At 40.1% G+C, this 27,939-nt stretch overlaps 1 long non-coding RNA gene across 3 annotated transcripts in view; it reads left to right on the plus strand.

Moving 5' to 3' along the window:
* LOC142491073 (uncharacterized) overlaps positions 1-27,939 on the plus strand; it is a 258,366-nt gene that overhangs the window by 130,379 nt on the left and 100,048 nt on the right. The window contains exon 5 of one of the 3 annotated variants that reach the window (XR_012800260.1): positions 2,862-2,979. The exons of the other annotated variants lie outside the window; for them this stretch is intronic. This is a non-coding gene — a long non-coding RNA (uncharacterized LOC142491073). Of the gene's footprint in view, positions 1-2,861; positions 2,980-27,939 lie in introns of those variants that run through there. 3 annotated transcript variants of the gene reach the window in all.

A 27,939-nucleotide genomic window follows, 5' to 3' on the forward strand; every position in this document is an offset into this window, starting at 1 on the left:
GGGAGACGGACCCTGCAGTCATCTGGTACGGAGGGGAGGGGATCAAACCGGAGCCGGACAGAGGGCATGTGGAGGGGGGGGGGAAGCTGCAGGGAGAGCAGCACGGGGCATGTGGAGGGGGGAGAGCAGCACGTAGCATGTGGAGGGGGGGGAGCTCACCCATCCTGCCGCTGCCTCACTCATCCTGCCGCTGCCTCACTGATCCGGCCACTGCCTCACTCATCCTGCCGCTGTCTCACTCCTCCGGACGCTGCCTCACTCATCCGGCCGCTGCCTCACTCATCCGGCCGCTCCCACGTTGATGTGAGGCGGGAGGCCGCGTGTTGTGGCCGCTCCCCCGCGTGTGTCCCGGGCGCTTGCTCCGCTCCCCCGCTGACTGTAGCGGCGCCAGGGTGTGAGCTTGGGGGGGGGGTGAGGTGTGTGTGAGCTTGGGGGGGGTGGGAATGTGTGTGTGTGTGTACACGGGACTCCGGGTAAATTCGGGCACAGGGAGGGTGGGGGGGGTGTGGAAGTTGAGGTGCGGTCCAGCTGACGGGGGAGAGTGAGGGGCACCGGGAGGGGATTGTGTGTGTGTGTCCCCGTCCGTGTCCGTGTGTGTGTGTCCGTGTCCGTGTGTGTGTGTGTGTGTCCCTGTGTGTCCTTTGGCCCGTCACTCTGCCTCAGGCCAATGAGAGGTGTGCGGGGCGGGCCAAGGGACCAATGAGATTTCCCCTAGGGACACCGGACATCCAGGCAGGCAGGCAGGCAGGCAGGCAGGCGTACAGTGCTTTCAATTATATAGTATAAGATATATATATATATTAAAAATTCTGAAAACCATTTCAAGTGCAGGTTATTGACCCAAATAGTTAAAACATATTATGAAAATAAAGTAATGCATCTGTGACATTTATGTCTTGTCATCTTGGGAATTCATATCACAATTGCATACATTATCATTACAAATATTCCTGATATCATGTTAAAATGTAAATGTATGGATAAACTCCATCACGGGAATCCATAACTACAGCGTTATATAATACATTTTTTATTTAACATTCCTTTATTTTTTTTAGAATGAATAATGTACAAGTATTAACATTGAATTGTGTGTAAGGCTGGTGATGATTTCAATTCCATTTTGATCTGCTGTATTTTGTGCACATACTGTACACATACAAAATCTCAGTTACATTTTTTATATCGTATATCTTATATCATTCCATCCTTATTTGTAGATTTATTATGATAACAATTATTATTATTTGAGATGGCTTGTAGATAAATATTGAACTGTATGGTTGTTCCACAATGGAATCAACTCCCATATCTGCATTGCTGACTCAGTTTACATAATTAGTGGCTAATGTGTGTGTGTAAATGCCACCACAAAGCAGAAACAATAGCTTGCCATTTCTGCTTAAACTGAAGTGAATGGTGCTAAAAGACCCATTATGTTGTGGCAAGATAAGATTCATACTTAATTACCAATGGTACATTTTGGCTATCTGCATTTTTTACATTGTTATGTTGGTTTCATTATTTGATACCAAGATTGACATGGCTAAACAGGTCACATACTGAGGTAGTATTGACAATAGTTTTTCAATTGGTGTTTGAACATTGTATGTTAGCTGAACAAATGGCTGCATACAGTCCAGATATAAAAGCACTATAAAAGCAAGCTTTCCAACTTCTTTAGTATACTGTTGGTGTGCCTGGTAACACACACATAATTGCCTCCCCCTTTAATTATTACAGTATTGACTATGGTTAATATAGGTTATATGGTTAATATAGGCTTCTAAGCATACTATCTAAGCTCTGCGAGGGAAAGAAGCGCAAACTCCCATAGCATAATCCTACTTTATTAATACAAAAAGTAAAAGTATCAAATAGTCTCCATATGAATTGATTGTGTAGTAGAAAAAATGGAATGGTAAAAAACAAACACTATAACAAATATGAGGAGAGCATTAATAGACACAGCAGTGGATACACATTAAAGAATGTAGCAGGAACAGTTGTGGTTTAATTCATTTCACCACAGTAAATATATGCAAGTGCCCTTCACCTTCACCCTCATGCCGTGAGACGCTCCATCACCATCGGTTATTACATCGGACTGCTGAAGTCCATAAACAGATAAACTGTAACCTCATTTTTATCCTGTAAGGGCACTTACATCTATTTACTGTGTTAAAAATTGATTGAACCAAAACTGTTCCAGCCACATTCTTTAATGTGTATCCACTGCTGTGCCTTTTTTCTCTCCTAATTTTTGTTAAATTGTCTGTTTTTTATCATTCCATTTTTTCTACTAAACGGTCCATTCATATGAAGACTGATACTTTTATTTTGTGTATTAATAAACCAGGATTACGCTATGGGCGTTTGCCCTTCTTTTCCTTTGTTTTTACAGATTATAGTGTGGTGGGGTGGTGGCTGTGACGTCACGTGGCTAGTTTGACCTCATTGGCTGAACCGCCGCTGTGACGTGACCATCGCTCGGCCATTGCGCAAAAAGACAACAATCTTGTCTTTTGAAAATGCGGTCCCGCCATTGCGCTCCATTGTGTGCACGTGCGTGAGTACTAGGGGCGGCCTCATAGGGAGTCTGCAATTTGTTTTTGCTGTGCGCATGTGCACCAGCACCAGCACAACACACAGAGTATAAGCTCAGCACCACTCTTTTAAAATGGGAATGAACACCACTCGATTTACATTGAAAATAATGTTTTAATTTTCTATACCAAGGGATATAAATTAATATATTAATATTAATGATATATTACTGTAAGTATTGATATCCATAGGATTTACATTTTGTTCGTGTTCATGATGCAGTCAAGAATATAACAAATCTTGCTTTTTTTCAGATGATGGAAACATTCATTCTAGGAAAACATGTTTACTCAACAAAAACATTTTAGACGACTATTTCATCACGGAGCAGTAAAGCTTTAAATAATAAAAATATTTTAATAAAAATATCGGTCTTGTATCTCGTAGTTGAAATTATCGACCACCTGAAATACATGCCTGAATAAAAAAAGTATTTTTCTTTCCCAAAAATATATAGTCTGAATTAATAATAGCAGTAAAACATTTTTAATTTAAAGTTATTTAAGTTTAGGTGATTACATTGCTCATTGTACTTTGTTCATTGTATATGGAAAATATCTTCCTCTTTTTGTCTAGTATAAAAGAAAATTGTGCATACTGAAGTATCAGTGAGGCCTGGTGTATAAAAAAAATGTGCGCATATTTTCAGTGTCCCCTGGGCCTTACATTTCATCAATGTTATTTATTTTGTAATCATTAATACAATTATTTAATCTTCAACAACTTTTACTATCTCAAAAGATGAAGGAAAAATAATAATGTGTTATCACCCATGGGTGCTACAAAAACTAATGTCACAGCACATTCCCTGTTTTTTGTTTTTTTTGTTTGTTTTAAGGTATTTATGAACATATTTAATGAAGTTGCATTACTTATGTTTCTGTAAACTGTGACATTTTATTGCTGCAAATAACTTAAATATTATGCAAGTCTGCATCAGAACGTAATCAAGCACAGAAATGATGCACACTCAGAATGACTGAAATAGAGAAAGTGGCCTTTCTACAGCATTCATGTACACTTTAGTAATAAAGGGCAAGTGTCATGGTTTTTATGATATAAACTTGGACTATTTGCTTTAAGCTAAGAAAGTGCTCTTATATACAGTACAAATGTCTTTTAACGTAGCCATGGCTGGTTTCTGGCTACCATTGTTCCCTCACTGGTATGCAAGTCCTGGTAAGAGCAGGCAGTGCCAGTACTAATCATGGGTTTTCCCCACACAGGCAGTCCCTTGAGTGACAGGGGAGGAGGTGTGACTAGGTCTGTGTTCTGCCTAGTACCTAGTACCTTCCCCCTACTGTACTTAAGGGAGGTGCAACCCCACATTTAGTAGTGTCTCTACCGTTGAGAGAGACAAGGTATCACACAGGACTGCTGTGCACTGGCAGGGTCTGGTCCTCTTCTCTAAGGGGGAGAGTGATTGATTACCTTTTCCCTTTGTCCTGCTAGAGGGCTGGGGAAGAGCAGGGACTGCTGCGGGGCCCTTGACCCTTGAAGGTCCAGGGACCATACTAAGTTTGGGAGACCAGAACAAAGGTTGTGTTAGGCAGAGAACTGCCGTGTGCTGTGAGTGTTCAGGAATAAATCTGTTCCAGTTGAATATACCTCCTGCCTGGTTTGTGATCTTACTGGGAGGGAGAGGTAACCGTTTCTACCGTAGGAGATCGCCTCCATACACTTGGAGCTTACGGCAGATGGAGGCGCTGTGTACCATGGAGTAAATGTTGGGTATATACCCCAGAAGCCTGTCCTACAGTCCCCACAACCATCGGCGGACAACTCAGCCTCTTGTGAACCAACAGGTAGCATGTACTATACACATGGTAACAGGGGATTCTCCCAGAGGGCGGGGGAAACACTGTTACATTATTATGCTTTAATTCACCATCAGCATGGTAGTTAAAATATCATACCAAAGCTAACTTGAACAAGAATATGTTCTTTTGTTAACTAAACACTAACACAGATGTACTGAGTGACATTGTTCTCCCAGATAACAAAGCATATTCCACTATAATTCACAATATAAGATCTTTTTGATAGGATCATAAGATTCAACACAGCATATTACACAAGAAAGAAAAAATAAACCTGCTACACTTTAATAAACAACCCCTGTTGTGTCACTTTAGACTGGTTCATAAACAACCACCCAAGTGTTCAAGCCAATACCTAACCCATCGACTGTAGTTACGTCTTGCTTCTTATTTGTTCAAACATCATTTTATATTTAATATATTATTAAAGGATACCTAGATACTGTTGCATATATTTTGTATACACTTAATTGGCAATGATTACTGTGTACTAATTTACAATATTTGGCACTGTAAACTATAAAAAATAAAGTTGAGCTTTGTTCAGCATTGCAACTCAATATTTACTTATTTAAATAAAGGGCCAATCTGCAACTTTGTATTAACCTATTTTTCTATATGGGTTAAATTCATTTTTACACAAGCAAACTTCAGAGCTAAAAGCCTTTTTAGCTTTTATCTTACTACATAAATAAACCCCAAACAATTTCCAATGAAGTAAGCGTCTGAATTACTGTATGTGTATCACTCAATGGATGTGAGGAGGTATCATTTGACAGAGTAATGAATAATACTTTGCCACCCGTTACAAAACCTTTCTCATTATTTCTAGACATATCATTGACAAGCATTGAATCTCGATTATGCTAATGATCAATTACTGCAGAAGAAGGAAATTCTAAATAATGAAATAATTAAATATTGCGGCACCATAGGACCCGTATACCAATACAAAAGAAATACATTATTTCCATTTTACTCAGTATGGACTGCACTAAATAGGATACAAATGCTTACTAAAATGAAAAATCACAACAATTATAGACCTTGAGAATGTGGCCTAAGCTGTGCAATAAACTATGTTATTCAACCACAATGTAACAGTAAAAGTGCTTATTTGAGAAAAAGCAGAGCTAAGAGTCTAAAATGACTGTACTTGCAAAAAAGACATCTAAGTTGTGCTGAAAATCCTTTAATCATAAGCATTAAAGAATAGTCTTTCAGAGAATCGCAAGCTACATACTAAAGTATACATGTTTCTAGTCGCTTTTGGTGCTGCTAGCTATTTTTCTCATAGTGGTGATGCTGATGTGAAATGACATTTGCACCTGTTGTCACCATCTTATAGTAATTAGCATAGTGCCCTAAGTAGAAGCAAGGCCATCACAACCAAACATAATCCATTAACATATTGCAGCTGTCATCAGTAGGGAAAGCTAATGGAACTAGTGAATTCACAGAACACAACTGCATACCTTGGCTCCGCTAGCATAACTCTCCATATTGGGGTCATTGGGGATGGGAAAAAGAGATGCAAGCTGCAGTCAGTGAGGAGTGAAAAAATACATTTTCCTAGAGGTTTACTTTCATGTATTATGCATGCCTTTCAAGGTCACTGCTTGATCACTTATAAGATTTTAATGAGATATCAAAGTGGGAAGAATAAAATGTAATTAATGTAACATTTTTTAAAGAGTATGTTACACAAACAGTCAAAATTAAAAGTTTGTTAAGTGTACATAAGTAGCATACAAGTTCATTTTCCAATAATTTTCAAAACCTTAACATATTTGTAGGTTTCATAATTATTGCTTTAAAACATTGATACACTATATGTATGTATGTATATATATATATATATATTTATATATATATATATATATATATATATATATATACAGAAAAAGAAGTTAGTATACAATAAACTATACAGTCAATAATATAAGTTTCATTGTGTAGCTTTTTTTAATTAATTAACAAGGTTTTCTATTAAGTAAACTGCAGTAGTAAAAACTTCTATGATTTAATTTTGTATCTGGGCGCCTGCAAAATACAGAAATATCAATAGACTTTATACATGTGTAATATTGTTGAAACACCAGCTAGATCACTAATTTGTTTTGTGTAAATAATATATACCCACGCATAAACCAGTACATACTTTCCAAAAACACATGAATCTATTTTTAACATTACCGTGCAGTAAATATATTTTCATTCTTATAACTCATGGAGTAAAAATCATATGTTAGGGTAATTTAAAAACAAATATACATATATAAAGAAGGATATATAATGATGTATTTATCTGTGTATTGATTTCAATGTTATATTTTATTGTGACAGCATTCGGATTGTAGCATTGTGAGATAAAGTACTTTAAAATGCATAGGAACACCAGCTTTCCATTTAGAAAAGGTTAAGTTCCCCTAAGCTATGGAAGAAAAACACCATATGAACATCCAGTAAAGCAGTAAACATTGGTGGCAAGTGACAGAAATTGATCCAACTTTTCTTTGCCTGTCTCCAAATTTTATTTCTACCATTGCAAGAATACCAAGAAAGATAAAGTGTTCAAGCAGGACTATGGCCTGGGGGCTATAGTACCTGATTCTCTGACTTTTCTTCAATTAGTAGTCCTCTCTGCCTGATTGTGGGAGACATGTATATAACAAGGGACTCGGAGGGCTGCAAGATATTGATTATCCATAATATGAAGTCAAATCTTAATAAAAGAGCATTGTGATCAAAAGGTCTTCATTGGAGACAGCATGTCCTCTGAGTCAAGGGTCTTGAAATTCTTATATGCTGCTGTAATGTTTTCTGAATTCCCTGTCTTTTGCTGGTAAAGGTTCTCTTGATTGAAAAATCCAATGGACTTTCTATTAAAAAAAAGGATGTTTCATGACAGCTGCTTGTTAGTTTTGTTTAGTTTTTTTCCCCAGACCAGTCAACATACAGAGAAAACTATAAAAGAACATTATAATAATGTTACGTTTCAAGATGTTCACCTTGTCATTTTCACTAGCAAGCTAGCAGTCAAACATATCCCATGCAGCATTTACTGTACCAAGCAGGAAACTTCTCAATTGGTAAATAACATTTTTTTTTAATGATTTTAAGACTATATTTAGGGAAGGAGGGATCCTTTAAAAAAAAAAAAAAAAAAAAATCCTGCCGCAAGAGCACCAGAAGCATTAAAGTACTGTATCTGTCAGACATATTTGGTGATATAGTAAAGTCCAACAATTTTGCATTGAATATATGATTGGTACTCTGTATTGCTAGCCTATTGTGGATTTTCATTTTTTACAGTAGATGCTTGGCACCAGTTGGAATTAATCTTTAATACATAATTGGAAAGTTCCTGGGAAGGTAGATTTTATTTTCACATTACTGAAGATAGGTACTTCCACCTCAGTCAATAATTCCAGATCGGTTCTTGTTCCAATAGTTTATTCAGAGACAATAGAAAGCAATCTGCATCATATAGGTCTTTACAGGCATTCTCAGTTATGAGTGGAGAGCTGAAATTTCTATTGGAATCACTTTAAGCATTCAGCAGTTCTGATTTCAATACATACAGATTAAACATGTATAACTCATCCACGGCAGCCGGACTTTTCCAAATATAGGCGTGCCCAATTTCAACCTTCTCTCTCTCTCCTGCTATGCTCTTATCAGTAAGTTCATTTAAACCTGTTATACCATCCTGTACTCACCGACCTTCTCTCACCGTCTCATTATTTTTCGATGGTCCCTTTGTATTTTGACCTTGTTACATTTCTCTGCCATTCCTATTTAGGTGCTAGCTATGCAATTAGTGTGAATACGGACAATATGGCATCTCTGTTGTTCAGACTTAAAATCCTACCATTATCATTCCCCCCTTTAGTTCATAAAGAAACTATTTACCAATGGGTGGATTTCAAGGCAGGAGATCTGTGTGTCTCCTGAGCCTTGGCGATTAAACTGTGAGTGCATCTCACCATGCCTTTCAATTTACAATACAATGTAATACTCCAGCCCCTAATCCTTTGTGTGCCCCTTTTTGAAACAATGAAGATGTAAGGAATCGGGGAACACGTCCCCTGTGTTCCCTCCTTACCTGCTGCTTCACACACCTCCGCGCTGTTTACAGAGCGCGCGCGCACAAGAAGATCTTTGTACCCTGCTACGGAGCTCGGCTCTGCCCCCCGCCGCGACGTCCATCCATCACGCGCGGCACGCACATGTGACATCGTGCACCGCTCCCCAGCTGCGAGGCAAGTATCTCCCACCTGTCCCCTGCACCTTGCAGCCAATCTCTGACTCTGCAGAGGCCGCGCCTCCGCTCCTCCCCTCTGTCTCATTCGCCCAGCTGTCCTACAAATACCCAGCTCTCTCAGTCTAATGTTGTTGAGCATAGTTCATGGTAGCCTTGTGCTTTCCTCGTTCTGTTCCTAGCTTCTGCCTTGCCGTGTTTTCTTGCTGCTTGATCTCACGTGTACCGACCCTGCTTGACTTTGGACCCCTCTCTGGATAATGACTCCGGTTTGCTTCTGACTACCTGCTCTTCTCCATCCCTGATCTTGGCTATTGGACACACTATTATTCTGCTGGCTCCAACCCTTGCCCTCGGCATTACGGACACTGACTATTCTACTGGCTCCTCCCCACGACCTCGGCAAGTATCAAGACTAACTCTCTCCAATCCAGACCCGGCTATGCTGACTATCTACCCTCCAGGTGTGCCTCCACTGCTGTGGGTGCGCAGTTCTATACTTTTCCACCTCAGTACCAGGGTTCCGCCTTGTTCGTGGTGAGTGCAAGCGTTACAGAAGACCACCAACATATATTTTCTCTATCGTATTCCTTTCTGATGTGTAACAATTATTTAGTGTTGTGTTCCAGATCGTTCATTCAAGTTTGGTCCTTTGGCCTTCCTGAATTATTCCCAAGTCAATTATCCTTGCTAACGTATAATCACTTTCTGAAAAAGGAATCAAAGTTCCAAAATAGCAATTTTCAAATGTATTTAATCTATTTTTACCATTGTATCCCATACATGCTACCATCCACAATTTGAGCTGTTGCATGCCATCAACACTTACTGTATCTTTGGATTTTCGGTTACTATTTCTGATGGCCAATGTCCTGACAATAATGACTGGAGAATTAGTCTTGCATTTGCGTGAATTTCTTGATGTAACTGAACACACATTATATTCTTTCCTGTGTCATTCGCTAGTCTAGATTTTATATATGCTATATTTAGAAAACTTGCGGCTATTGACTTGTATATAGAGTGTATAATATTTTGCTGGACTACTAAAGCATACACATCATCACCAGCCGCATATTTTGAACATTTTAATATTATGCTTTTGGCCCTTTATAAGTTAGGTTGTCGGCTGGGGGGTCGGGTGCCATTCTCCCTCTCTCCCAAAGTCAGGACTTAGGGCCTCATGCAGTAAGCGTTGATAAGGGAATTATCACCATTTTATAGCCAAAATTGGGTTTGAGATTCAGTAAGCGCCGATAAGTGCTTGATTTCGCCAGGTTTCGGAGCCGATTACTTTGTTATGGCCAGTCGGCTGCCGATAAGCCTGTTTTCGCCACTGATCGCCACTTTTTTAAATCGGCTGGATTCAACAAAAAAAAACAGCTAATCGGGCCTGATCGGCACTACGAAATTGAGATGTTATGGCCAATTTCTCCCGCCAACTAAAGTTGGCAGTTTGGAGGGGAGAACGATCGCTAAGGCTGCCGCAACGGCACTTAGAAAAAAAAAATTCTGTACATCAATGGAGTCAATGGAGCGGGGACGTATAACAGTATAGTACTGTTTACGTTTCATTGCTCACAATACAAACGTCATTTGCATTACAGTGTGGGGGCATTCTCTGCATTGTGTCACAGCTGACGTGTATTATTTGCATAACATTATACTTTTACATGTTTGCAGCATTTGCGGGTCACATTACTCATCATGTGATGATGTGCCAAGGGAAAATACTATACTCAACTCTTAAAGGAGAACCTCACATCATATCACACATTTTACTGAACTGAGCGACAATTATTTACATGATGTTACACATGTCACACATGTCACACATACACCGTATATTCATCTTCCTTTACATTACACAATGCTTGTAATGTGACACGCATCTTTAAACGTTCATGTACATCTAAATTCTCATGTTTACATATACTTTTGGGTCCTCCCTATTTTCATGACGTCACTTATTGGACGCTCAATCACATTGCATGTTTACATTGTAACCGTAGCATTACAAGCACTTCAACCTAACTTATACACACATGTACAGTAATTCAGCATTGGGACACCTTGTTAACTCATTCTATACCAACTATCCTCCTTACAGAAATGCATGCATATGCACACGACTATTCATTGTTGTCAACATGTCACAATAACATGCCTAATTACACATGTTACACAAAACTTTTCCCACGTCAATCTCAGCCTTTTTGCCTAATTACATGACTGACTGTTGCGTTCACAAGTGTTACATGCATTGCACATGCAACTATTTATTTGCAAGCAATGTTTCTACAAAGGTTCACGTCACATCATTGCCAAATATCATCATTCCCTGCAGAATACACACAACAAATACTTATAACAAGAACTGCACACAGCTTGCCACAGAAGTACTTTATTATGTTAATGTAACACCTTGCATTTTACTATGTCACCTGACATCATCACATACCTATTTAAAGGACGCACATTACCTGCTCATTCACAGCTACTCATTTCAAAATGTTGAGATTGTTTAGGAGACGGAGGAACATTCTTTTCTATGACATGCTTGATGATGAAGACAATCATATAGGGCAAGGGAGGGACACACCGAGGGACAGTGACAGTGACAGGGACAGTCACGCGGATACGACAGAGACAGGGAGAGGGACAGGAGATCAGAGGAGAAGACAGAGGAGACAAGTTGTGCCTCGTCCGCGTCTGTACAGGGAGAGAACCCTGTTAGATGGGATGAGTGAGGAGGAGATTGTAAGTCGCTATCGTTTGAGTTCAGCAGCAATCTTAGCTCTTTATCAGGAGATAAGGGGAGATTTAGATTTTTTCACAGCCAGAGGTCGTGCAGTCCCTGGGCTTGTTAAAATGCTGTGCTCATTACATTATCTTGCTTCCGCGTCATACCAGACAACTGTGGGCATAGTGGGCGGGGTCTCGCAATCTACATTCTCGCGGGCCTTGACCCAGTTTCTCTATGCACTCAATAGACGCGCTAGGAATTATATTCATTTTCCTACAGAGGCGACAGAGTGGCTGGAAGTCAGGACTGGCTTTTATAATATAGCAGGGATACCATGTGTGCTGGGTGCAATCGATTGCACACATGTTGCTTTGATTGCACCTAGTCAGAGTGAGCATGTGTACCGCAATCGGAAGCACTACCATTCACTCAATGTACAGGTGGTATGTGATGCCACGATGAGGATAATGCATGTGGTACCCAAATTCCCTGGTTCCAGTCACGATTCCTCTATCCTGAGGAACTCTTCAGTCTTCCATGCGTTCGAAGAGGGACATTTTGAACATGGTTGGCTGCTGGGTGAGTACAGATTTACATGTTCTAACACAAAACACATTTTTATGTAGGAATGTTGGCATTGTACAATTTGATCACTAATGTCAGCTTATGTGTGCTCCATTCATTATAGGTGACTCAGGATACGGAATTAGGCCGTGGCTCTTGACTCCGGTGCTAAACCCTCAAACTGAAGCAGAGGAGAGGTACAATGCAGCCCATATCTCTACAAGATCTGTTATAGAGAGGACATTTGGCCTACTCAAGACCAGATTTAGGTGTCTGGACAGAACTGGTGGGGCTCTTCTATACAAGCCTCAAAAAGTGTCTGATATTATCCTTGCCTGTTGCATTTTGCACAATGTTGCACTGAGGCACAAAGTACAGTCAGACCTAGCTGAGCCTGTGGTAGACGAGCATCCCACCCATGTAGCTGCTGAAAATGAACAAACAGCCAGTGGTGGCCAGACACGCCAGAATCTCATCAATTCATTTTTTTCTTGTAAGTACAAACATATATGTTCCAAGTTCTACTTTTATACTTACATTATGTTATCTTAACAATAATGTTTTTTTATATACCCTTCTGGTAGGACACAGATGAATATGGGTTGCACACCTTTCTTCTCTCTGCTGTGTGCACAAAGGGATGTGGCACCGGTATGTTATTGTTGCACAGGTTATATAATCCCTCTTCAATTTTACTTTAGTTGTGTGTATGTGAATACAACTGGGGTAACAAAGCACTAATATTTTAGCATTGTGTTGTTCCTTATGCTTACACAATACACATATTATGCCCATACTCATTCATGCTTCTAGTATGCTTACATACAATGTTATTGGTGCAGTGTAACATGTACATCCATATGATGTGTACACCAGCCTGATTTACATTTTGAATGTCATGAAATATACATGGTGTTGCACATTTAACACCAAATACACACTTTGCTGTGTTGTTTACGGTACTGAAGATGGCATGTCAATGTTTGCAATTTATATATTGTTCCTTTGCATTATAGGTATATCTCCAGTATGACTGATCATGGTATGTATATTTGCTGACATCTCTCATAAGATGTGCCTACATCAATCTTCCTATAATTATTTGAAGTCAAAACCCAACATATTGGTTTAAACACAAATGTTACATATATGTACTTTCTGTATCATGTATATGCATTTAGCTACTCTTGAGCTTTCATGTGCATTGTATTAGAAAATGATTACTCCCATTTCATCACATTTTATGTATGTTTCCTTATAAATTCCATTCATGTAATATAGAGGTGTTTGGAGACAAGGGGATAACTGTAGTTATTTCTTTACTTACGGGAGATCATTCATCATGGATGAAATTGACTGATCATAACACTCCATGCATGAATGCCTGCAATCACAACAATGCGTACTACATCTTATATTTAGCAATGTTGGTGTTTTGTAATGCTAGGAATTAATAGTCAACATTAATTTACATTTGTGACATGTGTATGTATAAGTCACACGTGTGTGGATGTGTCCTACATGTACCAAGTGTTAAACTGTTAACAGAGAAGACAAATTTGTCACTAATGTTACTGTCATTTAGCATTTATAATTTACCAATATGACAATGTTGGTAATATTTTTGCAATATAAATCACGTCACTTCATCATTATCATGATGATAATTATCAAGTATTGTCACAATTGTAACATCAATCACGTGCACATTAGCATAGACACACTTTGTAAGACAACTGTTTGTGTCTGTATCAATTTGTGTAGGATCCATGTATAACACCGACAAATGATAACACCAGCTTTATTATGGTAGCTTATATCATCATATTGACTATACTATGTATTTTTAGAACGTTTAATAAACACAGTAAACTATAGTTAGTTAGGTTAATGAAATATACACAGAAACGTACTTCATTACATGATGTTGATGTCATAATCAGAACATCATGCATTGTAGGGGACCACAACATCTGGCCAATAACATTATTTGCTACAGTCCCAAACCATTTTATCAACATACCCATGTAACAAGAGATTTTTAACAATAAATGGCTAGTTGGTTGTAAGTGTCCTTTACATTGGGAGAAGGAGTGGCTCAGTGAGTAAAGACACACACTGGCACTGAGATTTTGAAGCAGGGGAGTCTGGTTCAATTCCCGGTGTCGGCTCCTTGTGACCTTGGGCAAGTCACTTTATCTCCCTGTGCCTCAGGCGGCAAAAAATAAATTGTAAGTTCCACGGGCCAGGGACCTCAGCCTGAAAAATGTGTCTGTAAAGCGCTGTGTACAACTAGCAGCGCTATACATGAACATGCTCATATTATAATTATTATTATTATTGTTACATAGTTTCGACAGTCATACGTTCCATTACACAATAGAATTCACAAATGTGTTAGCAGAGTGGGAATGGTTGTTATATATAAAACACACCATGCCATAAAATGATAGTAGTCATTAAAGAACACTCAATAAAAATTCATGAGGCACTATTTTGCAACATCATTATGTTAATTAAGTGCTTATGCAATATAGGCATAAGGGTATCACATTTTTAATTGTTTGTTAATAAGCGCTGCAAGCAATATAAAATTAGTTCCATATGTAGTATAGTAGTCGGTGGCTCCTCCTCACAATCATCTCATATAAAGGTAGACTCTTCTGAAATCATACATTGTATCTTCCCCGACATCTCTGAAATACAGCAAACACATGATGGTCAAATATGGCACCTTACTATATATGTATCCGTGACAACGCATTACACAGCTCTATATGATTGTGTACATACACACGTCACTCACTTATATGTTAGAAGTACAAGTGTACATCAGTATGTAATGTTTCTTTAAATTTGTAGCAGGCATAACTATGTATATGATGTGAACGTTGCCTGTATACTGAAAAATGTGCGCGCACATCTTAGTGTGCGCACGCACTTCACGCTTGGCTGCACTAACTGTTAGCGCATGCGCAAAACAAAGCGTACGTTGTGCGTTCAATACATCTTGAAAATACCATTAAACATAAAATCTTTATTTCAAATACAATGAATACGAAACTACATTCGTTCTAAACGAGTACATCTGTATTCTTTTTAAACAGACGTGTTTGGACAGAAAGGACGGCCGATAACACAATGCGCAAATGCAATACGTGTGACGTCATGTTAAACCAGCGTGAAACGCACGCTAACACTCCTCCCACTCAATTAACATTCAGCTAACGCCCAGTTGACGCCTACAAACACTGAGCCGCACACATGACACACTGCAGTTACCGTTACTATAACAAAACATGACAGCCAATAGGCTTTGAGGCGCGCACGTTGCTTGGGGGCGGGACTTACATCCGTAATCCTTTTTAAGGACGCCTTGGGCCATGACAAGGGTCCCACGTCATACGTGGTGGACCCGCTTTTAAATGTTGTAGATGTAGCATGATAACAAAACAGGTATGTGTTAGAGTTATGGTAAAATGTTGCTAATATGGTTAAAGGGATAGGAAAGTACGTATATTTATTCCGTCAGCAATGTGTACTACTCTTTCAGGTTATACTATATTGTATTCGGCAACAATTTCTTTGTGATCGCTACATGTTATGCAGTCTGCAATGTTACGCTGTATCCACGCATTGGAAGGGAAAATGGTGGTTAAAAAAAAACAAAAAAAAAAAAAACATTTAAACGCACAGTCAACGCATAACGGTTGTTATATTTACCATTCTTCTAGAATTAACTGTTCGTCTGGCTGCAACTGGTCGCTCCAGAAATACAAGGCATTTTCATCCACGCTTGACCCACCCGCTGAATCCAGTATGACACACATCTCCTCCATGAAGCGCTCATAGGAATCGCCACTGCTTTCTTCAAACAATTGGTCGGGAGGTAGGTTCATTTCTTCTGGTTCCCATTCCAATGCATTTTCAGCTGAAAGGCTTGGTACATAATCATAGTAGTTTTGCTGTTGTACAATGTGGGTTTCAGGAATGGAGGGTGCAGATATTGCAGCAGGTATCGATTCACACGGAACAGTAGTAGCGGATCCATTGCTATTGGCATTAGGAATAAATATGCCTTTCACAACAATATATGTGCCCTCTTTCAGGGTAAAATGCTTTTCCTTTGCAATCTTCCAGAAACCATAGGTGTGTTCTAGCTTATCCTGCACACGTTCAAAAAAGTCATTAGTTGATAAAGTGAATCTTATTGAGGAATTAAAATTCCGCGCATGCCTACGGTCTTGGTAATAAGGATATTTAGCTCGAATCAAATCATAGATTTGGCGTGTGCTTGCTTTGTGTCCGCGACTGTTTAAAATTGCTTCTGAAACCATGTACTTATAACCTAAGAGGGGATTCATATTGTTAACGAATTCATCAGCCATGTCAGAGTAGCACAAAAGATGTGTGCAGTTCTGTCTTCTTTGCTCATCAAAATGATTCTGCTCAATGGCTAACAAATTCCTGTGTTTCGTTTTCAAGGTCAACAAAAGTAACTACTTTTACTCCTTATTTCAAAGGCCAATTGGATGTGTCCTTTTAATTGGTTTAAGTTTTGTGGTTAGTGATAGGCGAATGTGGGAAAAACATGTATCATTTTTTTATCTCGTTTGTGAAAACATTCCTACACTTATTTCAGTAACATTGAGTTTTCTAGAAAAATAACAAAGAGCACTGTGTGAAAATAGTGCTTAGACAGCCATATCAGTAAATACACACACCTGCAAAATGAAATGTTTTTTTCCCACATACATTTCTGTGTGTATTTGAAATTCTGGTTAACTACCTGTCTGCATGAGTTTAAATACGTGTGTATCTATATATATATAAATATATCTCTCTCATAAAAATATATATATATATATAAAGTGTATATTGTACTATATGTATAGTGTGTGTGTGTGTGTGTGTGTGTATATATGTATATGTGTATATATATATATATATATATAATGTATCTTTTTTTTTTTTTTTATATTGCAGGAGTACACACAACATATTGATGGCAGTAAGTAGGCCTTGTATGAAACCTATTTAAATGGTGATAAACATGAGTGAATTAAGTAATAAACATTTGTTTGCACCCAATAATGTTAGAGGCTCACACTTAGTATAGTTGTCAAACATTAGGCCTGTATTATTAAAATAGTGTGTTTTCACAAGGAAGCATGAAGTGTATGTTTTTTGTAAATACATCTATACCAGTTTAGATAGTACTATATATACACACACACACACACACACAGTGTGTGTCTGTGTGTGTGTGTGTGTGTGTGCATATATCAATACATACTACATATATATTAGTATCAATTCAGAGATGTTCTTGAAACAAGAACACATAAATGATTAAAGGACAACATTACAATGGCCACCAAAGGTAAGTAATATTTAACACAAAATCCTGCTGTACACGTACAAGAAAGATGTTTGCAGTTAAATAGGTGCTTTTATAATTGCATGAAAATAATATGCACATGCAATGATTACATCAATTAACACACCCAAATGCAATGTTTTGCTGCAAAGTCAATGGCAGCTTCTCTAAACTTAGCAACTGGCTCCTGGTGGACCATTACTGAACAGACGATTAAAACATAAATATTTATAACACTATTCATTAATTAGGAGTGTTAACATTTCCAAAACTTCACGTGTACAAAAACATACTTGAAAGTTTGGAAACAACACAGTCTTCAGCATACATACAATAGTAATTAGATAATCTGAAGTCAACAAAACAAGGCCAAAGACATATTTTCTGAATTATAACATTTATTTTTTTTGTTCCTTTTGCGAGCGAGTAACAGGCCTGCTTGTTGTCTCTTGAGTTTTCCTTTTTCTTTTGCCACCAACTTTAGGCACAACAGAGCCACTTTGAGTGGCCTCTGGCACTTCACGGGCAGGGCTTGTGGCCAGTGACTCACCTACAGGGCTTTTGGGCAGTGACTGTTCACCTACGGGGCTTGTGGCCAGTGACTCACCTACAGGGCTTGTGGCCAGTGACTAACCTACAGGGCTTTTGGGCAGCGATTCACCTACAGGGCTTTTGGGCAGCGATTCACCTACAGGGCTTTTGGGCAGTGACTCACCTACAGGGCTTTTGGGTAGTGACTGTTCACGGACAGGGCTTGTGCCCACTGACACATGTGAGCAAGTTGGTAGACACTGCACAAGTGATGGTTGGTCTGTTTCATGTGTGTCTTTTGTTGTTTTTGACCAAAAACTGGTCAGTAGTAACTGCTTGTGTTTTCTTTTTGTGGCCTCCTTTGTAGGTGTCAGCTGCTGAATTTGTACAGATGGCAGCGGTAGGATGTCGTCAGGAACCTGCACAGCAATGTCTGCTACTTGACCGGTAACATTTGGGCCTGGTGAATGAATATCAGATGAATGTGGTGAAAACTGACCTGCATGAACAGATCCTGGCTGTGAGGTGTTGAATTGTGGTACATTAGTCATTCTCCAGTAATTAGCTTGTGTTTGCTGAACAACTAATGCTTCGAATGAGGTGTTGATTTTTTGCAACTGTTTAGGCACTTCAATGAAGACTCTGTGGAGATGTGCCAATTGTGAAACTGTTTCTTCCTGCAGTGCAATCATCCTTTCCAGCACTGTCATCAGGTCAGAATGGCGACGATTTTCTGCTTCCACAATTTTTCCCTCAGAAGCTACAATTGCATCATATGTGGTATTTGCTGGACGTTTTGGCGGTAAAACAGTTTCAATTGGAACCTCTTCATGGTCACTTGCTTGTATTTGTGTGTCTATGGCGGCGGCATCATCATCATCATCATCATCATCATCAAAATCCTCTTCATCATGTTCTACAAATAAATGTACACATTATTAAATGGCATGTTAATCTCTGCTGTGTTACTATGTAATTGTACTGTGTCATAAGTAACAACTAACATGTTTCCATACGTTTTATAACCTCACATTAAAAACTACCTTGACTTAAGAATAATGTTTGGACTCAGTATGAAATATGAGTGAATGAAAACTTGCTGTAAACTCACAACTCCTACATGATAGTTAACATCACTAACACAATACAAGTTGGCTTACACTTCATTTTCACTGACACTAAGTAATCCTATTTAAAGAAAATGTGCAAAACAAATAATGAACATGACAACATAACATATAGAAGAGCACATATTATATGGCCACCAACTGATACACTCACCTTCTAGGTGTGTTGAGCTGGCTGACCCAGGTGAAGACACTTGTTCAGTCTCAGGTGACACATGTCCTTCAGGGGCAACTATATATAACAATAACATAAGTTTTACATTTACATGTGTAAATATTGAACAAACAGTTATTGTATTTTCTGTATTTATGAGTACCTAACAGCATAATTTCCTTAACCCAAAATGTGTGTGTGAAAGTGAACATAAATAGTTGTAATAACAATGTACATGCCTGTGTACTTAGAACTTTTGAGTTCCCTAACATAAAACATACTATGTTCCTGCAGTAATGCGTGAGGATAAATAGATTAAATTTGAACATAAAAATCATATGTTGTGTAGTGATATCAGTATCATAATGTACATAACTATCATGAGATGACCATTCACAATGGTTATCATGAAGGTGGTCATATTGCACAAAGTGTTGTTTTTGGTAGAGGATATGTGTGGTACATTAATATAAGATGTGGCACACATGAATGTGGCTGTGACTAAACAAGACAACACATGCAGTGTGTGATAATGTGTCGTTGATAGTAGTAGTTCAACTATAGATATGAGTGAACTAATGTGTGATGTACGGTTTGATAAGTAATGAGTTGTTGGGGCATTTAGTAGCTAAAGTGAAGCTTTCAAATGAGTGTGATTAACTTCAGTTGTGCTAGTCAGGTTGTAATAACGGTATTCCCTTCCCCAAAAAGCCTAATCAGCCACACCTTTCAATGACTTGAAACAGGTGAAAATGGTGTGAACTAAGTTGACCCTAAAATGAGGCTGTAATTAGTGTGTGTGCTGAACCCCACCCCCTCTGTTGAAGTGTATGCTGTGATGAGATATTAATTGCAGCTGCTTTAACACAATGGTAGATGAGCTAAATAGTCGTGTGCAGTTTTTAAGTTATGAAAACAATGACATAAAATATGATACGTGTGCCTCATTATGCTGTCTGTATATGAGTTAAAGTAAAAATGGACCTTTTCATAAACAACTATAGATGTGTTAGTGCAAGTGATGTTTGTAGGCCGTTGGATGCAATATATTTGATGCATGCTTAAAATAGGCAGTAATGTCATGTTTGTCGGAGTAAAATAAATAAAATACACAATAATATTATACATATTTCTGTTCTGTACCTGTAGCTAGTAATAATTTCTGATTAACATGTGTTACACATGTGTACTACCCTGTTGTTCCCCATCTTCGCCCACCATCAATTGCTTCCACTGCAGCAATGCATTTTGGGAATTCACATGTAAATGAGCACGCAATGGCACGTGCTATATTAGTTACTACTTTTAGTAGGACTACAACATATATGTCTATTTTGAGATATATATATATACAGAATCAGACATATACATATATAGATGCAGGTATGCTTATATTGTGAAGACAGTATAAAAAGCAGTGTAACTATGCAAAATAACTGTAAGCAACGACACGCCTAGTACAGTAATATTTCTCACCTGGTGGAAATTGTGAGGGGTAAATTCCTATATCACGGTCACCAGGTAAGCCTTCCACGACGACGGGAAGTAATTTTGCCCGAAGCAGCTCCTCCAATGGACTTAATATGAGACGTTGTGGTGTGGGCCCACCTCCAGTGCCAGTAGCATGCACGCGTTGGTGTTGTATTTTCTTTTTCAATTTGGACCTAATATCATCAAATCTCTTGTGACAACTCCGCTTGTCCCTCACATGATTCCCACACGCATTGACACCAATGACTATTGTGTCCCACATCTCTTTTCTGCTTGCTGAACTTGTCCGCCCTTGAAAAACATATAAAATATATGAGGTAAATTAATAATAATATAAGCACCAGTTTCCTACACTGCTAGCTGTTCCAAGAGATAGCAAACATGCTGTTTTATGTGTAATATGTGAAGCACATGAGCATTCACTACTAAACCTATACATGTAAGCAAGCTTGCATTCATATTGTATGCAGTTATGGCAAATTGACCGCCTGTGTTTAGTTGTCCTTGTAAGGCATGATAAAAAGCTGTGTTTCCAGACTAATTAACATAGAAAGATATTGTGAACCCATATTTGCATATGAACAAAACTCAGATGACCTAGGATCACATGTATTTGAATAATAAATGTAAAGGTACACTTACCTAGTAAATGTCCATATATACTGTCATAGTGCTCCAGAATGCCAGTGACAAGAGCTGTATTTTCCTGGTCATTGAAGCGAGGATTACTTGGCTTCTCCACACGTTTCTTCCGAGCAGGTTTAGGGTCAGAGCTTGGCTGGTGCTGACTGGACTCTCCTTCTTCCAATGGAAGAGCCTCCAAAAGCTGCCCACCAGCAAGCACGCCACCACCATCCACCCCATCTGCAACTGCGCCACCAGCAGCACTCCCAGCACCAGCACTCCCACTCCTAGCACCAGCACTCCCACTCCTAGCACCAGCACTCCCACTCCTAGCAACAGAACTCACACTCCTAGCACCAGCACTCCCAGCACTCCCACTCCCAGCAATAGCACTCCCACTCCCAGCAACAGCACTCCCACTCCCAGCAACAGCACTCCCACTCCCAGCAACACCACTCGCAGCACCAGCACTCCCACTCCCTGCAACACCACTCTCACTCTCAGCAACATCACTCCCCTGAACAGTACGTTCACTCCGACGCGTACTCGCACGAGTAGCACTCCCACTCCCACCGGCATCACTCTTCCCACGCTTTGCGGGCATACTTCCAGCACTCACAAAAAACAGACAAGAAATGTACAGGCAATCACACGAAACACTTCCACATATAAAACAAGACAAAGATGTAAACAAAACAACAAAGGACAAAGCTCACCCAATACACAACAAGTCTCTCAGTCAATATGCAAATCTTCAATCGTCCAGCTCTGTGCGTCTCTCTCTCTCTCACTCCCAACAACACAGAGAATGATTAGCAGTACACGTTGCCTTTAAATATGGCGCGCAATCAAAAACATGCTTGTTTCGCCTGATTCAGCAAGATTTGTGATTGGGCAACCTATCAGCACCCCGCCACGCACGCCGATACACCTGTGTGTGATCGGATAATCATCGTGAGAGTGGGCGGATTTGTTTTCGGGTTGATTTTGAATGTATTCGGCACTTACTGCATACGGAGAGGAAAAATCGCCAATAACATGACTAATCGGTAAGATTGCCGATTTCACATAATCGACGCTTACTGCATGAGGCCCTTAGTCTCTGGCGAGCAGGCTTTTCAGGCTTGAAATTAAAGCTGGCTGCTTTTCTATTATAAACAAAGCATCTTTGAAATGCCTGTCCATGCTCTTTCATCTCAGACTCAAGGGGAACACACAATCTGATTGGCTCACAGCTTCTTATAGTATTTCTGGCCTCATTCACAAAATAGAAGTGTGTTCATCATTCGGCGCAAGCCAGAGCGCATGACAGTAATTCACTCCTACAAAATAGAAGCAGACTGAACAACCAATCAGCGCGTGGGAACTTTCCCAAGCAGCCAGTCAGAGCCAAGCCGGCTAGAAAAGCCAGGTCAGCAGGAAATTTGAAATAGCCAAGAGACATGCGCAAGCCTGCCGCTGCTCTCCCTGGCTATTACAATGCCACCCGCTGGGCAGGCACCCCTAGGTCTGGCAGAACAAGTGGCATCCCGGAGTACTGCCATTGATCTCCTGACCCAGTACTCTGCCTTTCCACACTGACCATATTGCTATTCGTACCTCTGGGCATCCTCTGGCTGCTTTGAACTCCGATGTCCAGCAGACATTCCAGCGCCTATGGGTTTGCACGGGCTGCCTGTTTGGACATCGGTTCGAAATGTTTACACATTAAAACTATATTAAAATACATTTGAATACACTCTGAGTTTCTGGGTACAGGGAACAGAAAAGGAAAAAATGTCATTTTATTTCTGCCTACCTTATTCCCCACACACTTTCACTTGGACTCAGTTTGGACTCTGAGTCCCCTCCCCCCCCACATCCTTATACTGGTTGTAGGTCATCTTGGCCCTAGCTGGGGTACCCTCCTTAACCTAGGGATTCCCTCAGCTACAGGAATAAATGTTTATCCCTGTGCTTCATTCTTCTTTCTGGGCTGTGCAGAAGCAGGGTACCCTAGTGGCGAGTCATGCTTATGTTTTCAAGGGGAGGTATTGCCAGGACAATGTGCCTACATGTATCCAAGAATCAGGCATGATTCCCAGGTGCATTTATTGGGGAACTGGCATCTCCGGACCCCAACATCCTAGGCACATTCTGTCATCGGTTCCTCCCCCAAAACCCAATGAAACTCATACCTTAGCAATCCCTGCTTGGCTACATGCCCGGAAAGGGAAAAACACAAAAAATGGTTTTATAGACAATACAATGTTACTAGGCCCAAGAGCTAACTCTCTTGGACCATTATACACAGTGCAGGGGTAACCAATATGGTCTTGACCTTAATTATTGAGCCTGGTTACCCTCTCCCATCATATCTATCACTCCGGGTCAAGCCCACTCGATTCATATTCAAAAAAACACAAACAAATTCAGAGATCTGATAAAGGAATTCTCATTGATAGATCTTTGTAGAGCACAGCACCAGGGTTAGCGAGACTACACCTTCTTCTCTCCCCCACATCAGACCTACTCCAGAACAGACCACTTCCTGGTCACCAAAAATATTCTCCACGCCTCCTCCCATTCCGATATTGGCTCAATTACAAGGTCCGACCATGCAACTGTGGACCTGACCTCACCCTTCCTTTTGTCAAAAGTAATTAATTTCACTGGAGACTAAATGATTCCCTACTAAATTATCCTGATATAGAAGATTGTTTGATTCTGTACTTGAACAAATATTTTAAAACAAATAAGGGTTCCATCACTGCACCCTCGATGCTTTGGGAAGCCCACAAAGCAACAATTAGAGATGATCTAATCTCTATCACCTCTTACAGGAAAAAACAAACTGAAACTATATAAAGAGTTATCAGATAGAATTGTAAATTTGGAACAATCACACAAAACTAATCCATCAAAAAAGCTCAACAAATCACTTTTGGAAGCTAGACTAGCATTGAGGCAAGTCCAGCTAGTGGATGTTGAGAGGTCCTTGAAGTGGACTAACCAACAGTATTATGACAAGGGGAACAAAGCAGATAGAATTCTGGATAACAAGCTTAGAGGAGTGAGGGTCAGGTCACAAATCTCCTCAATCAAATGTAAAAACGGCTTAACTACTCATAGTGACCTAGAAATTGCTTAGAGTCCACCAAATTTTACACTAAATTATATAATTGTAATTCCTCTAAAGAGATCCCCCATTCATCAAACATGGAGGCTGTTTCTGAATATCTGGAGTGCTGCAATCTTCCTCAGCTAACTAAGGTAGTGTTGGACGCCCTAAATGGCAAAATTACCATTTTAGAATGATCAAATATAGTCAAATCTCTGAAATCTGCTAAATCCCCAGGTCCTTACGGTCTTTCAAACGTATATTATAAAAACAATTCTCGCTATCCTCTCACCGTACATGTTAGAAATGTTTAATTCATTTGGGGGGAGGGGGAGGGGGGAGCCAATACCATCCACTATGTCCACTGCAAATTTGGCCATCATCCATGAACAGGGTCGGGACACTCTTCAGTGTGGTAGCTATCGCCCAATTTCCCTATTTAATACTGACCTTAAGATCTACAGTCACATTTTAGCTAATAGACAGAACCCCATCGTGCCAAGATTAATTCATATTGACCAGGTGGGATTCATTTTGGGAAGACAGGCCTCGAACAACACTTGAAAAATAATAGATATTATAGACCATGTCCATTCCACTGGGCCCAGAGCTATCTTGTTGAGCCTTGATGCTGAAAAGGCAGCTGAGAGATTGGACTGGGTCTTCCTGGGTAGAACAATGCAGAAATTTGGTTTCTCAGGCCCTTTCCTTGAGTAAGAGCTCTGTATCAGGACCCTAGATCCCTTGAGAAATTTGCTAAAAATAAATAAATACATGTATTTATTGTGCAAACCAGTGGGACTGCAGCTTTGAATGGGAACTACAGGGGAAAGGAATGAATAAGGATTGCAGGAGACTTACTGGGAATAAATTGATCTTGATTAAAATAAAAAAATGGCACGAGACAGGGTTGCCCATTATCTCCCCTCCTCTTTGTCCTATCAATTGAACCACTTACCTCAAATATTAGAGACAACCCAAATATACAGGGTATTACAATTGGCAGCACAAATCATAAAATATCGCTCTTTGCGGATGATATTATATTAACATTAGTCAACCCACTAACATCTCTACCCAATCTCCAACAACTTTTAACAGAATTCGGCAACATTTCTGGCTACAAAATTAACAATGATAAATCAGAGGCCTTACATTTAAATCTCCCTTCCCCGGATATTAAACTGCTATAACTGAATTTTAATTATAAATGGTGTCCCACCCACATCAGGTACTTGGGAGTAAATATTGCAAGAAATTACAACTCGCTTTAACAATGTAATTACCTGCCCTTGTTTGATAGGATTAAAAAGGATCTATTGAAATGGGATAAATTCCAGATACTGCACCGACACACTTTATTCGAGCAAATACCCAGTATGTACCTGGCAGATACCTGGAATGCGCCGCTCCTCACCTCTGACAAGCCCCGTTGCGTTTGCCTTCCCAGCCTGGGTTCATGCCTGGCTGACGGGCGGCTGATCTGTTAAATGATAATGATTAGGATTTAATAGGCTGCAATGCTTCGCGTGTCTACCAGATGGCATAAATTCATGAATTGTAATGCAGTATATATATATATACTGTGCAGTATTGCAGCCAGCGGGAATAAAATGCTTCAATCCCTGCTTGGAAAATACCTCAATGCACTCGGGCAGAAAACAGTCACAAACCTCAATACATCCGGGTATACCCGAATTCGTGGGACTAGCCGAGCTCGAATAAAGTGTGTCGCCAGTGTATGGATCGAGAGAATAGTTTCAGTCAAAATGAATGATTATTATATTACAGCTCAACCCCGTTATAGCGCGATCCGCTATAACGCGGTTTGAGCGTGGACCCCGAATTAAAAAAAAAATATTTATAATTTTTTTTAAAGTTTTTTTTTTTTGCACACTCACTGCACACTCACTGCACACTGCATACAGTCACAGCACACTGCATACACTCACAGCACACTGCACACACTCACAGCACACTGCACACACTCACAGCACACACTCACAGCACACACTCACAGCACACTGCATACACTCACAGCACACCAAACACACACAGCACACTGCACACACACACACTGACACACTGACACACTGACACACTCACACACAGTCTCACACAGTCAAATACACACACACACACGCACGCACGCACACACACACACACACACACACACACACACACACACACACACACACACACACACACACACACACACAGACACACTGTCTCTTTAAGGGAGCTTGCTCTCGGAAGACGGAAGCAGAAGCAGGAAGCAGAGACAGGGAGAAGAGCTGCCAGATGCCGGGTAAGTGCTGTGTGCTGTTGCCACTGCCCCACCGGGTCTGGGAACACTGGGAGAGTTCTCAGCTTTCCCCCTCCGGCGGACACAGTACCAGCACATTTTTTTCCGCGACCCCGTTTATAACGCGGTGGTCGCGGGTGGCCCCCGAGGACCACGCTATAATGGGTTTAAGCTGTACTTCCAAACCCTTCCGATCAAGATTCCTGTGTCTGAGATAAAACATCAGCAAAATAAAATATTCCAATTCATTTGGCAGGGCAAGAGACATAGGTTGGCAAGGTCAGTTATGATGACTTCAAGGGCAAGAGGGGGCATGGATATCCAAGATATTCAGAAATATTACCAAGCCGCTCAGCTCAGACAAGTGGTAGTTTGGAATGCCTACCCAAAAATATACTGCTGAATAACTATTGAATACCAGTATTCAAAGGCATTCTCTCTGCCGATGTCCCTTTGGTCTCCTGAGAAAAAAAGAATCGGGTATAAACATATCAGAACTGGGTCAATGAAATGTACTTGGAATATTTGGAACAAAACAAAAGAGAAGCACAAACTCTCATTATCCATATCCCAACTCACCCCTATTTTTAATAATCCTAATTTCCCACCAGGTTGCGACTCAAAACAATTTTATCACCAATTCAAGAATAAAAAGATTAGAACAATCGCAGACCTTCTATGTAAAGGGAAGCATTTAAGTTACCAAGATCTCTGGACCAAATATGATGCTCCAGATCTTCATCTGTTTAAGTATCTCCAAATCAGACACTTTTGGGGTCATGCAGTAAGCAGCGAAAAAGCACTCACTTTCGACAGGGGTTTGAACTCACCATGTTTTTGTTGAGTTGCTCTCACCGTATGCAGGAAGGCCCGAATACCTGCGAGAGCTGCCTGAGCAAACATGGCGAGTTGCCGGCGGTGAGATAGTCTGCCTGCGAAAAGCATTTCCCTGGCGTGATCTGTCTGCAGCAAAGAGATTTGCCACTCTCTGCACAAATCTCGCCAGAAAAAAATATTTAAAAATAAAATTGTATTCATAGTGTAGATGTGTAGGGGGTCTCCAGAGCAAAACTGCGTTGGTTTCAGGTCCAGGGACCCCCTGCTTCCCGAGATACAGGCCCCGTTATGGGGTGCCGACATCCCTCTGCTTTTAAAATATCTTGATCACGTGACCGTGGACCACAGGGTATGGGGCTATGCGCCGTGGGCCACAATTGGGTCCATGG

The sequence above is a fragment of the Ascaphus truei genome, chromosome 3 (genome assembly GCF_040206685.1).
Source record: "Ascaphus truei isolate aAscTru1 chromosome 3, aAscTru1.hap1, whole genome shotgun sequence".
NCBI lineage: Eukaryota > Metazoa > Chordata > Amphibia > Anura > Ascaphidae > Ascaphus > Ascaphus truei.